This window comes from Nyctibius grandis, chromosome 4, assembly GCF_013368605.1.
Source record: "Nyctibius grandis isolate bNycGra1 chromosome 4, bNycGra1.pri, whole genome shotgun sequence".
NCBI lineage: Eukaryota > Metazoa > Chordata > Aves > Nyctibiiformes > Nyctibiidae > Nyctibius > Nyctibius grandis.
In genome coordinates this window covers 98869275-98883523 of record NC_090661.1, presented here as the reverse complement: position 1 = coordinate 98883523, position 14249 = coordinate 98869275, and the positions used below count along the sequence as shown (strand labels likewise).

The window sequence follows — 14249 nt, the reverse complement described above, 5'->3', positions numbered from 1 at the left end:
AATGTCTCTGTCTTGTAACAGAAAGGCATGCTTAGACCATATGTTCTCTGTAGCATATGCCGGAGTCTTTGCCAAATCAACAAAAGCAGCTGATTCAGACACAGGGGACACAGATGTTAAAAGGTCTTGCAGGAAAATTGCTCGTGTAAGTTGAGGAAATGATACAGATGGGGTTTGTAGCTGATAGAGTGTAAACAGACATGAAGAATGGGGTTTCTTTGTTTTGCTGCAGCTGACAGCTAACCACATACTCAGCAGAGGTAATGACTAAGGTCAGCAAGTAGGTGAAAAAGTAATAAAAGGAAAATTTGAAGGGATATCTAACAGGCTTAAATTAGGTATTTTTGTGAGGGGACGCCCTGCTAAGAAACAGAGGGGATTATATTTCACAGAAATTAGCACGGGCTAATGGTTCAGGATTAACTTGAGCTGCTGCAGGAAAGAAACCCATGGGCGGACAGGCATCCAGCTGGAGAGAGAGCAGTCTGGGCTGAGAAGGAAAAGCATTTTAGTGATTGAATTTAGTTGGCTAGACTTCATGCTTTTTCTGTTAATTAAATTGTCTTCCTTGCCAGATAGGTTTTAGCCTGGTTTCTTATGAAGGTGAAAGGACTCACAGCTAGGTAGGTTGTATGGCATAGCAGTTCCGGGACTCACTTTTTGTTCTCTTATACGGTGCTGTTGCTGGGCCATAACTGCAACCCCGAGGCAATATGGCTTCTGGTTTATATTGTCATTAGCCATATTTCAGAACAGAATGATTTATGGAGATGTGCATGTACGGAACACTGCCAAGGAAAAATCTTGGTATCAGGAAAATTTGTTATTAAGATAAGCAAGTCTCTGTAGTGTCTGGCTGATCTCAGATGAGACTCCAGGCTCAAAGGCTCAAGGTCTGTATATTCCATTTCAGAAGGGAGAACAATCAAGACACATTTGCTATTTTTTGTCTTCTTCATATTGGTGCAAACACAGCACCCCTGACTTCTCCAGGTGCCTATCTGCACAGTGCTTTGCGCACCAGGAGTACCGCTCTAGGCATTTGCTCCAGGGTGTTCCAATACAACTAGAAACCATGTAATTGTAGTTACCCAGAATTAATAAACTCTACAGGGACTTCACGTGTTTTGTTGTCCTGAAAATGTGCTGATTCTAGGTAAACCAGCTAGAAAATTGTTAGGCTTGTATGCACAACTGGATTTCCAAGGAATAACCCAGGACCCCAAATTAAAGCAAAGCCATTCCTTCCTCAAGCTATCAATTGCATCATTTCTCAATTTTAACCTTACTTAGAACTAAGGAGAGAATTGGCCTCAGCTTCTGAGTTAGACAATGGCCTGTGGTTACTTGAGTCTGTAGTTACAGCTACTTTCCAGAAACCTCAGGACAAAGTATTAGCTAGACAGAGTATGGACCACCCTGGGGAGATTCTTCACTGCATGCTGCCATGTCTCCTTTGGTGGGGAGATCAGTAAATGTCTGCAGAGGTCTACTATTCACATGAGGACTCTGATGATAGACCTGTCCAAGATGTTTGTGTGGAGTGTCCTGCTACAGAGAGCTCCCTCTTCAATGTACTGCGGCTCTAGCTCAGGTTGTTGGAAACAGCATTGTTGTAACAATATAATTGTTATTTGTTGTATAAACAAGCAAATATCTCTGGTGTGTCAGGAAACAACATGTCTTGTGGTAAGCTCTAAATTGGCTTTCACAGAATCACAGAGTCACAGAATGGTTAAGGGTTGGAAGGGACCTCTGGAGATCATCTAGTCCAACCCCCTGCCAAGCAGGTTCACCCAGAGCATGTTGCACAGGGTCGCGTCCAGGCGGGTTTTGAATGTCTCCAGAGAAGGGGACTCCACAACCTCCCTGGGCAGCCTGTTCCAGTGCTCTGGCACCCTCAAAGTAAAGAAGTTCCTCCTCATATTCAGATGGAACTTCCCATGTTTCAGCTTGTGCCCATTGCCCCTTGTCCTGTCACTGAGCACCACTGAGAAGAAGGCGGCTTTCTACCTCCTGTGTACCCATGGCAATTTAGCAGACATCTGAACAGAAAAGGCACTATTAATCAGGACTGTGAGCTGAAATGTTTGTTCTCGATCAGGTATTGTAGAAATCTGTTATTGATGAACCTGTGGGTAAGTGATGCATATGGCATGTGTCTAGTGCTGTATTTTTAAGCAGGCATCGGTCCAAGTTCTCTGCTGGATGCATTTAAGATTGAGTCATATGAAAGCTCTGTTAATAAATGCAGCAAGCACAAAGAGTTTCTCAATCTTCAGATTCGAGAGACATGATGAATCTACCAGCATGATTTCCATCGCCTGATGTTTCATCCAAATCCAGAGTATCGATAATGAATAGACCAGAACTTCACTGGTTGCATTTTGAATATCCTGCTCCAGGTGTATGAATCATTTCAGCTAAAAGCAAAAAAGTCTCGGTTACGGATTCTCTGCTAACTATAACCAGAGAAGCGCAGAGGTTTGGTTTCATGGTTTGTTCAGAATTGCGGACTTGTTTGTATCAACAGTATAAAAAAAGAGCCACTGATACAATTGGGCCCTATATTTCAGAAAATTAAAGATGCAAAGTGATTAATCCTATACTAATGTGTCACGCTACAGACCACTTTTTCAATGTTTGGTACAGAATTTAGTGTAACTGCCGATGACGTCAATAGATATCCATCTACAAAAGGTCTGATCTCACACTGCCTGCTGTACTGGTGCAGACGCTGTATGGTTCATATAGTTTGGTCATGTCATCTGCTTATTGGAGTCACAGTAATAATATGCAAATTATTTCATGGGTAAATATAGTTCCTATGAACCGTAATAGAAAATGCAAAACATTAATGAGAAAATAGAGGACTAGGTGTACTGTCTAAATGGAGAAAAGTTTTTTAAATGTACCTGTTGCAATCACAGTGCAAGTACACTAAATCTGGGCATTCACAAAACACATACTCAGATTTCCAAATTTCAGATTTTTTGAACCTGAAAGCTAACCTCCAGAAGCTAATTCCAGTACAAAAAGGGTTTTTTTTTTCTTTGCCTTTTTATTTTCACCTGGAATGCAACCTGCCTTAAATCAGGAAGCAAATCTGTCTGTGAACACAGGGAAAACAGCTTTAATTTCTGTGATCTGGGTACAGAGAAAGCAAAATTCAATCCAGAACATAGGCAACAGAAGACAGCTTGGGTTTTTAGAGCTTCGTATTTTCCTAGTATGTTAGGAATGGTGTATGTAAGCTAAATTAATATTTAAAAAATAGCCATTGTTGGTTGACCATTCCCCTGTTCTTCCTGAGTCAGTCAGACAGAAGCCTAAGGAGACAGCTCTTTGGTGTAAGAGGTGTCTGGAGCAGGACAGCCTTGCCTCGTTTCATTAGAAATCAGGAGAATGAATTAGAGTCAATCTCCGCCGGCTTTTTTAATTGCTGCAGTGGTCATCAGCCATTAGCATTTACAGGCTTCCACCTAGTGGATACACTGCTCTGCTGTACTCAAGGCTGCCATAACCCAAACGGCTAAGCATCTGGGTTACTTTTTCAAGGTTTACTAATGAATCTTGGTCCCAAAAAAACCCATTTCCAGAGCTGAGTGTGCCCAATAGCAGCCACCGTACAGAGGCTGGGAAAAACAACTGAAAAGCGAACTTGAAAACACTCTTTCATGAGTAAATTGATCCTTTTATGAGCAGTAGTGGAATATGGCACGTTTTTCTCCATTTTCTGTGGGTACTGCAACTCATTTAATGATATTGGTGCTCTGTCCCTAGTCATCCCTTCCAAATATTTTTATTCCCTTGAATTGAAGAAGCAGGTACACAGTTGATAGCATCTCTGTCTCTTTCTCTGGCACACTGGAGTCTCAAAAGAGGTAGCAGACTAAGAAGGAAAGAGAAACAAATGCGTGTCCCTCATTCTCTGCTCCTTCTGGCTCTCCTCCTTGGAGCAGCATCTGCCTGGGAATTCAGCTTTGGAAGTGCTAGCATTTCCAGCCGTACAAAGAGCTCTTTGGGTCTGTGCCAGGAATGCAACCCCTCCACTTCTAGGAGGGTAGTTGGCTGCTCAAGGCTGGCTCACTGATAAGAGTGGTTGAGAGCTGGAAGAAGCATTAGTGTCCCCCTCCGCTTCTCTTGGGAGCTGCTTGCAGCTGAGCTCACACTCCAGGCCCCCACCAAAGCTACACCATGGCTGCACCACAGTTATCACTATTTACCTATGTAAGAAATCCATCATTCAGGGGTTTGACAGTTGTATCTGCAGGATGGGCAGATGTGAGGTGGAGAGCTTCTGGACAGCGTTACTAGTTGCATCAGCTATCTGGTCAACGTAGACGTTAACACCTCTACTCAATGCCTCACACAAGTGAGCAGGCAAAACGAAAACACAGAACGTACACGTTCTGTTAATGGAGAACTTTACCTGCTCTGTGCTGAGCTTTGAACTAGCCAAGAAGTCAGGACAAATCTTCACTTGCACAATAACCTTTGGAAGATGAAATTATATACAAAACCATGATTATAGGTATGCTCATGAAAAAGTGAGTTCTGCCATGGTGGATTTTAATACATAGTCTTCAGCAGTAAGGAAATTCAAGCAGAAAATGTTAGTTGGCATACTCCTGACAAAAACAAAACATTCAGAGGGGGCATTTATCAAATTCTTCTGATCAGAGGAGTGAATCCTACTCATTATAATAATTTTCCTCTAATTTCCTTCCTAATGGAGTTGGGTAAACATCCCATCTCTAGCAGTGGCTCTGACTCATGTTGACATGTGAATTTGGATAGGATGACTCCATGATTTCTGCTTATACCCATCAGCTTTGTCTTCTGCAGCATCCTACCCCTGCAACAGGGACACAGAATGAAACATCTCTGCTACGCTGCAGTCCACAACCTCCAGATTAATCTGAGCTGCCACTAATTTCCTTCTTAAATTAGAACAGAGGACTGTAATCTGTAGCTCTTGATTATATATATCTTCTTCTGCCATCCCTGCTCGAGGGTCGGTAATGTCTGATAGGGCAGAGAGGTAGGAAACCTGGCACTCCACTTCTGCTCAGCTGGCTGAGTCAGAACTGCATCTCCAGTGTTGCAGGGGAAGACCGAGACCTGGATAACGCATAAAACCTGTAGTTCATCGCAGCAGTAGGGGATCACTTTCCAAACTTCATAGATTTTCTGAAACAGAAGATTAGATGATGCTTATCTTACTTTGCAGAACTGCTGTTATTATAAACGCTGATAACAATCTTGCCCCCACCCCAAATTCTGGCCTGTAGTAGATAAAAAGATTTTTTCCAACCAGAACAAGGCTTTTTCCTTTCCAGGGCACTGGAAAACTATATTTTTGTTTCTAAGTGCATATTGCAAATTTTACTGTATCTCTCTATATTCTCTTATTTTATTTTATTTTATTTTTGGCTGAACATCGTCTGTTCTATATTCTTTAGTGGTTTAAATATCACCTCTATTAAAAAAAAATACAGACGGTGCAAAACACAAAACCAGTGTATCTGATTTCCAGAGGGTTATGCTGGCATGGAAAGATCCTTGCTAAGCTTTAGGATAGCACAGCCCTCCTTTTGTTCCCTGCTGCTAGGAACGTGGCCTGGCAGTTAACTGGAGTAGATCACTTCCAGTCTTCAGCAAATCCTGAGCTGCCAGAACAGTCTGCCTTGGCAAGGTGAGCGAGCCAGAGAACAAGACAGCTGCCCTGGTCTCTGCTTCCATCCCAGAAAACCTTTTGAGAGTTCTTAATTGTCGGTGACCTTCACTGAGAAGGAAATCTTTACTTTTTTTGTCATTGTGTAGAAAAATTAGAATATCATCTTGGAACAGTCCCACGCTTAGGGCAGTCACTGGAAATGTGGTTCAAGTCTCTTGACTCTTACTCAGATCAGAGACTTTAACCTTTATTTCTTACAGTCCAGTGAGCTCTATACCACGAGATCATTGCATGTGCTTTTTCTGTCTTTTCTCTTTGTGAAAACTTTCCTATCAAAGCTCGTCGTCCTGAGAAAAGTTTGGTTTCAAGGAGGCAGCAGGTTCTGATGAGAATTTTTTTTTTAAATTCCTTGGACCCTTTTAAATCGCTTCTTTTTCATTTTTAGCCTGGTCCCAATGAAAAGGTATTTATGCAATCCTGCTGCCTGCCAGTCACTCCTTTGAATCCATGGGCACTTTCACATAAATTTGATCAGGAAGAATGTTTCAAAAGCAGTTGCATCCCAATACACTCCATGGAAATCAACAGCTGGGCAGAGGAGGGAAACCCATCTGAACATCTCCCATGAAGGAAAGACGAGTAGAAGACAGCTGCTCAACAGCTGGTCACTGGCTAATCAGCGTTGGCATAGCCCTGCCATGCAAGATGGTATTTTTGCTCAGTGGAGATGTTACCAGGAGCTTGGGAGAGGAAGAGAGACTAGAAATGACCACATAATCCTTCTCATGATGAACTCAAGCACAGCTATGTTTTTAATGTTAATGGTGTTTCTAAAGGTTATCTCCTGTAATAAGGTTAGTGTGCTCCATGTGTATGTGTTCGATGAGTTTCTTTTCAAGACATCAAAACATGGAAATATATGCAAAAAGCTAGCTCCATAGCTGTGTTTGCTGAAGTCCATCCTGAATTAGGTACAAATTTTTGCTTTGAAAATTTTGTATTAAGCTTTTACCCTCCACCACTTTAATCGACAGAGTTCGAGACTGAAGTTCTGCGTATTTCACCATGCTTTTTAGCTCCACGTCTTCACTGGGAGCAATGCGAAGTCTGAACATCCAGGAAGAACTTGCAAGAGAGGGAACTGAGCACACGAAGTCTGCAGTAATATCAAGCAGGCAGCAAGGCTCCATCGAGTAATAAACAGTTTAAAAGAGAGACTCTCGCATGACTGAGCCCTTTATGATGCTGGGCTCTTGTAGGGCCCACGTTCCCTTGTACTCAATATACACTTAGTGTGGGATACTGTTATCGAGTGGCATCTAGACAAATATATAGTTTTCTTTCTTCTCTAACATGAAAGCAGCTAGAAGATTTCCAAAAAGAAAATGCCTTTAGAGAATTTCAGGTTGCAGGTTTACACGCTCACTAGTCAAAGAATATCGAGGTGAATTTTGCACAGAATCCATAGCCTGTTTTTACAATACACAGTTGTCTATGCACACAGTTCCTTTTTTTGCCTGTTCCAGCACTAAAGTCTTAGAAACAAAACTTTTGTAAGAGTTTTTGGTGCACAGTTGTACATTCATATCACGATGTATTCATGTGACAGGAAATTATGTTTTAACTGCACAATCAATGAGAGTCTAAAGAAGACACAGGAACCTAGTACAATATTCTTGTTCATTGTCATTTAACATAATTAAAGAAAAATGTTGAGTGATTATGAAATGTGCATAATGGACACAAATATATTTGTTTTTAAATTAAGTCTTACTTCAGTAGTTTGGAATAATAGCTCTTTTGGTTCTGAAGAGGCAAATAAAGGCATATCTTATACAGTTCTGCGTCATGGTTTTGGTACAATAAACTCCTGAACTGCAAGAATCAAAGCTTGGGGTAACTGGGATAAGCAGATTTAAGAAAATCATTATGTAGTCCAAGTGGTGGGAAATTTTCAACAGATTGAAGTTACAGCAGCTACGTGTTTTATAGTTTGGTTTGGAAAAAGAATATAACAGTTGTCAGTACATCCGGCAAGAATTCGTTGAAACTTAAGTCCTGTAAGTTCATGTTCATTGAAGTCCTGAGTAAAAAAAAAAAAAAAAGAGTATTGGAATTGGCTCCTTTTGTTAAGATTACCAGAGCTGCAGATGAACAAAAGGGACACTGGGACCTGATCCATCTTCCATTCACTGCACATCAAGCAGATGCCTTCTGTTAAGATGTCCAGGGAATTATATTCTCTCGAATTATTTTTGCTCAGTATAACGACAGAAATGAAGACTCTCTGAACATCCTAGCATTTGAAAGCAACTCCAGTTAAGACAGAGATACGGTCTTCAAAGTGTCTTTTTGTTAGCTTCAGGAAAGGAAAACTGCATCAGTCTATTTGTGTATTTAGCTCACTGATTTTGTCAGATCACATTTTGCTCCTGTTAGCCCTGTGGGATCACATCCAATGTTTCTTCAGAGTTTAGACTATGATCAAATAGGAACAGTGTGGCATAACAGAAGGGTTTATTTTATTTTAGGATACGTGTGTGTTTTCTTGTTGCAAACTAAGAGTTGACAAATAGATGACAAATTCTGGATGGCATTTGAAGTAAACTTTCATTAAGCTGGCAGCGTCCTTATGTTTATTTTTGGTGGAATGACCTTTTGATGTGTAAAGGCCCTAGATGCTTCCTGATTAAGTTATACTTCCACATGAGAAACACGTTCAGCTCAGAGGAATTATGTGGCAACAATTGATGACGATATCTTTGGCTTTCTCACAGCCTCCTGCTCCAACTGTAAGGTAATTGGGGGGGGTGGACACGTTTACCTGAAACATAAAGCTGAAGTTTAATTTGCTTTTTCTTAGTTGCAGTTCCTAGTGCCATCTGTCATTACAACCAGATATTTTAGAAGAATTGATGGGGTCAATGATCTACATGAAAAAACAGAGCTGACTCTTCTGGTTTTGACCTGTAGGTTAAGATTTCTTCCTCTTACAGAAAGGTAATTGATGTTAAAATAAAAGAACATTTCAGTGCAGCTAAAATAAGAGAGCATTTCAGTGCAGCAAAATGAGCCTCCTTCGTTTTTTCTCATTTTTAAAATTTTAAATCATTTGACTATTCCTTTTCCATTTACTTATGTATTGCTTGCATAAGTAATGGATTAGCTTGCATTGCTCAGCTCCCACCCTGACCTAGCTCTGGTCTGTCTGCTGTGAGGAAAGAGGCTTGGGTATGTCTGTATGTGTGTGCTTTGCAGTTGCAAAATTCAAATAGCTCACACTATTATCCCTGTCTCCTTGTAAATGTCAGCCTTTAAGTTAAGTCAGATAAAACATAGATACATTTCATTTAGATGAAGCATTAGGTTTTTGGGGGAGAAATAAAAAAAAAACAACAAAAAACAAGGTCAGGAGTGGAAAGCATGTTCTCAGGACATGATTTAAATTCAGACTCCTTTCCTGGTTGTACTCCATAATTCTGTGCTAAATCCCAGTTAGCTCACAGGAGTCTGACCAGTCTGAGGAGACCTCTGAATTTTGCCCCAGGTGTTTCTATGACACATCTGAGAGCTTCCTTATTTGAAGGGTTATTTTAAGTCTCACTGCACCTGCTGTTCTTTGGAAGGATGATTTGATCTGTAAAGAAAGACTAATTAAAGTAATTATATTTAAAAGAGGTTGGATATCAAGACTAATCCTCTTGCTGTTGAAATGAGGATGACAGAGAGCAAGAAATGATTGGTTTAAGTCTTGTTTCCTTCCGCCTTCTTCTCAGCAGGGCTCTAACCCAGCTGTCCTGCATCTTACAGCATCGCTGCCGCTCTGTGTTCTGCCAGATGAGAATAGCCCCTCAAAGATACTCTCATAAACTGAACTCACAAAAGTGTGCTGTGCTCCAAATTTCTCCCCTCTTGCCCCGCAGCTTCCTTTTCGCTTCTCAGAAAGCAGCAGTGCCAGAGGCTGCACTGGCTTCTGCCTCCCCAGGGTGTCCCTGTTCATAATTCCACGTTGCCCTCCTAGGGTAGCTTGCGCTACCTTCCAGGTAGAGCTCCAGTGGTCTAAGGTAATGATTAGGAACTTAAAGCTTTGTTGTGTCTTGTTTTCCTCCATAAATCTGTAAAATGAAGGTTCTGTAGAATAGAAAGAAATTTAAAAAGTGTTTTGATTTTAGAGCTGAGCTGAAGACAAGTTAGCAAACAATCTCTGCAAAATTTCACTGCCACAGTACAGCTTCCAGACTTGCCATATGTAATTAAGTATAAGGTATGCAAGCTAACAAGTTCTATTAGATACGCTGCTCTGACAAAGAGAGAGATGAAGAGGCTAGTCCAGAACAATTCCTTTGCTAGTCTATAGTTAGTGAAAATTGTTTGCAGGGAATGTTGTCGTACCATCAGCTGCCCACTGGAATAAGTACTGTCATGCTGGAAAACAGAGGTAACTGGGTGACCACAGATTATAAATGTTGTCTTAATTTCTCATTTAACTCCTTTATCATTTGATTACTTCTTCATTTCATTCCTAATGCTTCCTGCCTTCTTTGTCAGTCATAGGTGTGTTGAAACAGAGGGATGCTGACCTGGCTGGCAGTTTCAGATGAGAATTGATGTATCTTACTCGAAAATATCACTGGTTTGTCACAAGATGAGAGACATGAAATTTCTCCGTAGACTTAAGTTTCTGTTTTCCATCTGTAATACAAATTCAATTGATGGTCATTTCTCTTTTGCTGAGGGGGTCTTGTTATTAAGGTATGCTTCATAAAAAAAGCAGTAAAGCAGTGTTTTAGAGAGGCAAACACCACATAAATGTTGTGTTTACTCTTGTTAAATTGTACGTGTAGCTCTCTGAAAAAGTCTCATGCACAATCAAGAAGTGTCCTCACACCTCTCTATATCAGTGAAGAAAAATGACCAAGTAGAGCTGAAAAGCTGAGCCTTTCACTACAGCGCAAGGTCTACTGTCTTGATCGTGTTTGTCCAAAAATCAGATCCACTTATTTTGTCCTTCTTCTTAGGTAATAAAACATCTATGAGGTATCATTTAGTTCACATTACTCTCTGTCCAGATGGACTGTCAAAACTTCTCACTTTAGCAAAAATAATCATTTAACTCTGATGAGTGGGATCTAGTGTCTGTAGTTGATGCTCTGACACTGATTTTTAAGTAGAACAATAGGTTTCAATCAATGGGGAGCTCTAGTTATAAACAACTGACAAATTTATTTTCAATCTTTTGGACAAGCAGGATATTGATTAGAAAGAAACATTTTAAAATCAGTCAGCCTGAACAATTTGTTCACAAGGATCTTCACGGAATGGGCTGAAGTTTCTCATCCTGCTAATACTCATAATAAATTCTGGAATAGTAGGGAAATTTCAGAACATGGATTAAACACAAATATTGTGTCAAAATTCAAATAAGAAAGAAAAAAAAAGGATGACTCATGTAACTTTAACCAGCGCTAAATAAATTAACAAAAAGGCCACTTAGGATTCAGTGCCTAAAAAGTGGTTATATGGAACATAAGCCTAGTCAATAGTCCTTACGGCATTTTTTTAAGGAGGTTGCTGCTTTGGTGATAAAAATATCTTCAGGCATAAAATGGGCCATTGTACTTAATGAAATATTGTCATTCCGTAACACTAAATGACATTCTGTTTAGCAAATTAGAGCTATAGAAAGGCATCAAAGTACATATCAAACAGATTAAGACATGCTAGTTAACAAAAAGGTACTTGTTAATGGGAAAACGTAATTGCATAGCGGTGTTTCCAGAGAAGTTCTCCTGGGACCAATGCTATTCAACACTGACTACTGCAAATCTGTCAGTCTTCAGACCTAGTAGAAAAACTCAGCTTTCAGTACCTACTTTGAGAAGATTTCTAAGTCAGTGTATAATTGCTTTATAAAGTGTGTCACTCCTTGGATGTTGCTGTAATTAAATCTACACTCACTTTTTGTCTACAAGTTGCAGGGACCTTACATATCTCTGAAGCTGAAATGAACCTCAGTTGCTTTTTAAACTCATGTCAAGAGGACAATTTTTGTGTCAACTGATGTTCCATTTTCTAGTAAATTATCCAGCCATTTCATCGACCTTGTTTGCAGCTTTGGTGAAGGTTTTCTGCAACACCCTGGACCGGTGTAAGGAACCAATGCTGGGTTCCCACCAAAGGCCTCTTCGGTTTCATGGATAGAAAAACATGATGTGGTTTAAGAAACTTCTTGAGCATTTTTTCTAGTCGTTCATTTTGGAGTCATTTGGCACAAATTACCTCCGTTATCAGCTCTTCATACTGTTCCTACACTCTCAAATGACTAACAAAATAAAATAGAAGCACCAGTGCTGTAAGTTTTGGTTAATACAACCTGGGAAGCTTGAACTCAGGAAATATTTTTTCCTTCATTTAAAAAAAATATTTTTTATTGCTGCATTAAACAAAAATACTTGCACTGTCAGGGACTTTGCAGTTACGACAGTGATGCACATTATCGATGCTCATCAGTAATGGGCACCATAACACCATTCTGTCTCACAGCACCTCATCTGTCACTCTGCATCATCTCTTGTAGCTATAAGCACTGCAAACTGTCCTAACACTCAGGGATGCCTGGGATTTACTGCCCAGAGTCCATATAACCAAACACATGAAATAAATATTTTCACTTATTGATCTGGAGAGAGAGAGAGAGAGATATAAAATCTATATATCCAGACATGTATGTCTTCTGATATGACCTTTCTCACTTGATACTTTTTAAAGTTTCCCAGGCAATGCTGGGAAAAAAAAAAGAGCAGAGAAAAACAAGGTTTAAATGGCGCAAAATGGGGATGGTTTGTGTGAAACTTTATTAAAGCTCTAGTGCCACCTTTTTCAGGGAAGAGGGGAATAACATTCAGTGCTGTTTTGATTGTTTTTTGGAGATAGCTGCTCATTTTGCATATGGCAGATATTTAAAATATTTTGGTAACATAATCTTTACAAAACCACATGTCTCTGAAAGAGAAGATGACTGTTTTACATTGCTGCTGTAAATCAAGCATCTCCTCTCAGAGCAGTATATGGAATTAAATTATTTGTATAGATGTGTACTCTGGTTCCATTCACTTTTTTTGGCCCACAGACTTTACCAGGAGGCATTGCTAATCTGCACAGACTGCGCCAAGACTGCAGTCTGCCAGGTATGGATCACACAGACCCAGCAGCGGATTTTACGGGACCTACAGAGCAGTGCAAGCTCCTGCTGTGCTGTTGGTTAATTTGCAGCTCCCCGTGCAGGCACAGATGGTTTGCATCAGGAGTCAGTTTTGTCCGTGTTATAGAAATGTGTTTTGTATCAGGTCTCAGACTCGGGCACATGCAGGGCACTATGCAGGCCACTTCAAAGTGAGATGCAGCTGGCGTTTGCCCCCACCACCGGTACCCACCACCTCTCTCCCTGTTGTTTGTGCCAGTGGCAGTATCTGACAATAAATGTGTTTGATCCCTGCTGGATATGCAGATTCTTTATATGCAGATCTTTGGCTATTCAAAACCCATGATTAGAGTTTTCCAGTAATTCCTTATGTATTCAACCTTCTGTGTTTTTAATACATTTTGAAAAGTTACTTAAGCCACGAGCTTGAATAGCTTCTTCCAGAAATATAAGCCTGGCAACAGCCTCATGTGTTTAAGTTAAAGATAGGAAACATGACTGTGTGAGCAGCAGGCATGAAAATATCTAGTTTTGTAAGTATATAGGCAGTTTTCTTCATGATGTTACTATTTTGGAAGAGGGAGTGTATTTGAGAGTACTGGAATAGTCAATATGTATACAAATTGAATTTCTTACAGAGCAAGAATACTGTGATTATTCTGTGGTAACTGGATGCGAGGACACTCGTACTCCGCCTGTGCAGAGCTATTCTGATCCGTTTTCTCACTGACAGTTCCTAACTTAACTTCTTGTAGCTAAAGAAAAATAAAAGTTACCACAAAAAGTCTTCTAGTAAACCTTTTTTTTTTTTTTTTTTGTAGCAGGAACAGTTTAATGGTGTTAGCAAGGATTTTTATGTTTGATGTAAAAAGAAGAGCACTGCCGGGAGAAGAGTTTCCAGAGACCATTGCTCGATGCCTCTGCTGCAATTGCTGATGAAGGGTGATAACGTGCAAGGCTTCTTCCTTCCAAACTACTCTGAGACATCATCACCGCTCTGTTGTCGTTTGTCTTGAGTCTCAGTTGCTGGCACTGAGTTCTGCTCTGTGATACCAACTCTGTTTGGGGTTCTAAGTGCTAATTAATGGCGCTTTCTTCTGTGCCTATGATAGGGGTTGGTTTCATGGCCCCAAATGCCAGTGCCCTACAGTATGCTTCCTATGAAACACCTTGTTATGGTGTATATGGAATGAAAGGAGACTGAGAGGCCTCTTTCCCCCTTGTCTCTGCTCTTGGTGAGCCCCTTAAGCATCACACAACCATTATCTTTACAACTGATGCTGTACTTTACTTAGGCACTGCGGTATCTGTATTATTGGTAGCGTATGCGGACAGTATGTAAAATCACGGTCTTTGCTTGTGAACGCG

The 14249-nt window shown here is 40.4% G+C and overlaps 1 long non-coding RNA gene across 1 annotated transcript in view; it reads left to right on the top strand.

Annotated features, from left to right (window-relative positions):
- LOC137662368 (uncharacterized) overlaps positions 1–6626 on the top strand; it is a 48423-nt gene extending 41797 nt beyond the window's left edge. Inside the window, exon 5 of the long non-coding RNA XR_011047994.1 lies at positions 6126–6626. This is a non-coding gene — a long non-coding RNA (uncharacterized lncRNA). The remainder of the gene's footprint in view (positions 1–6125) is intronic.
- The last annotated feature ends 7623 nt before the right edge of the window (positions 6627–14249 follow it).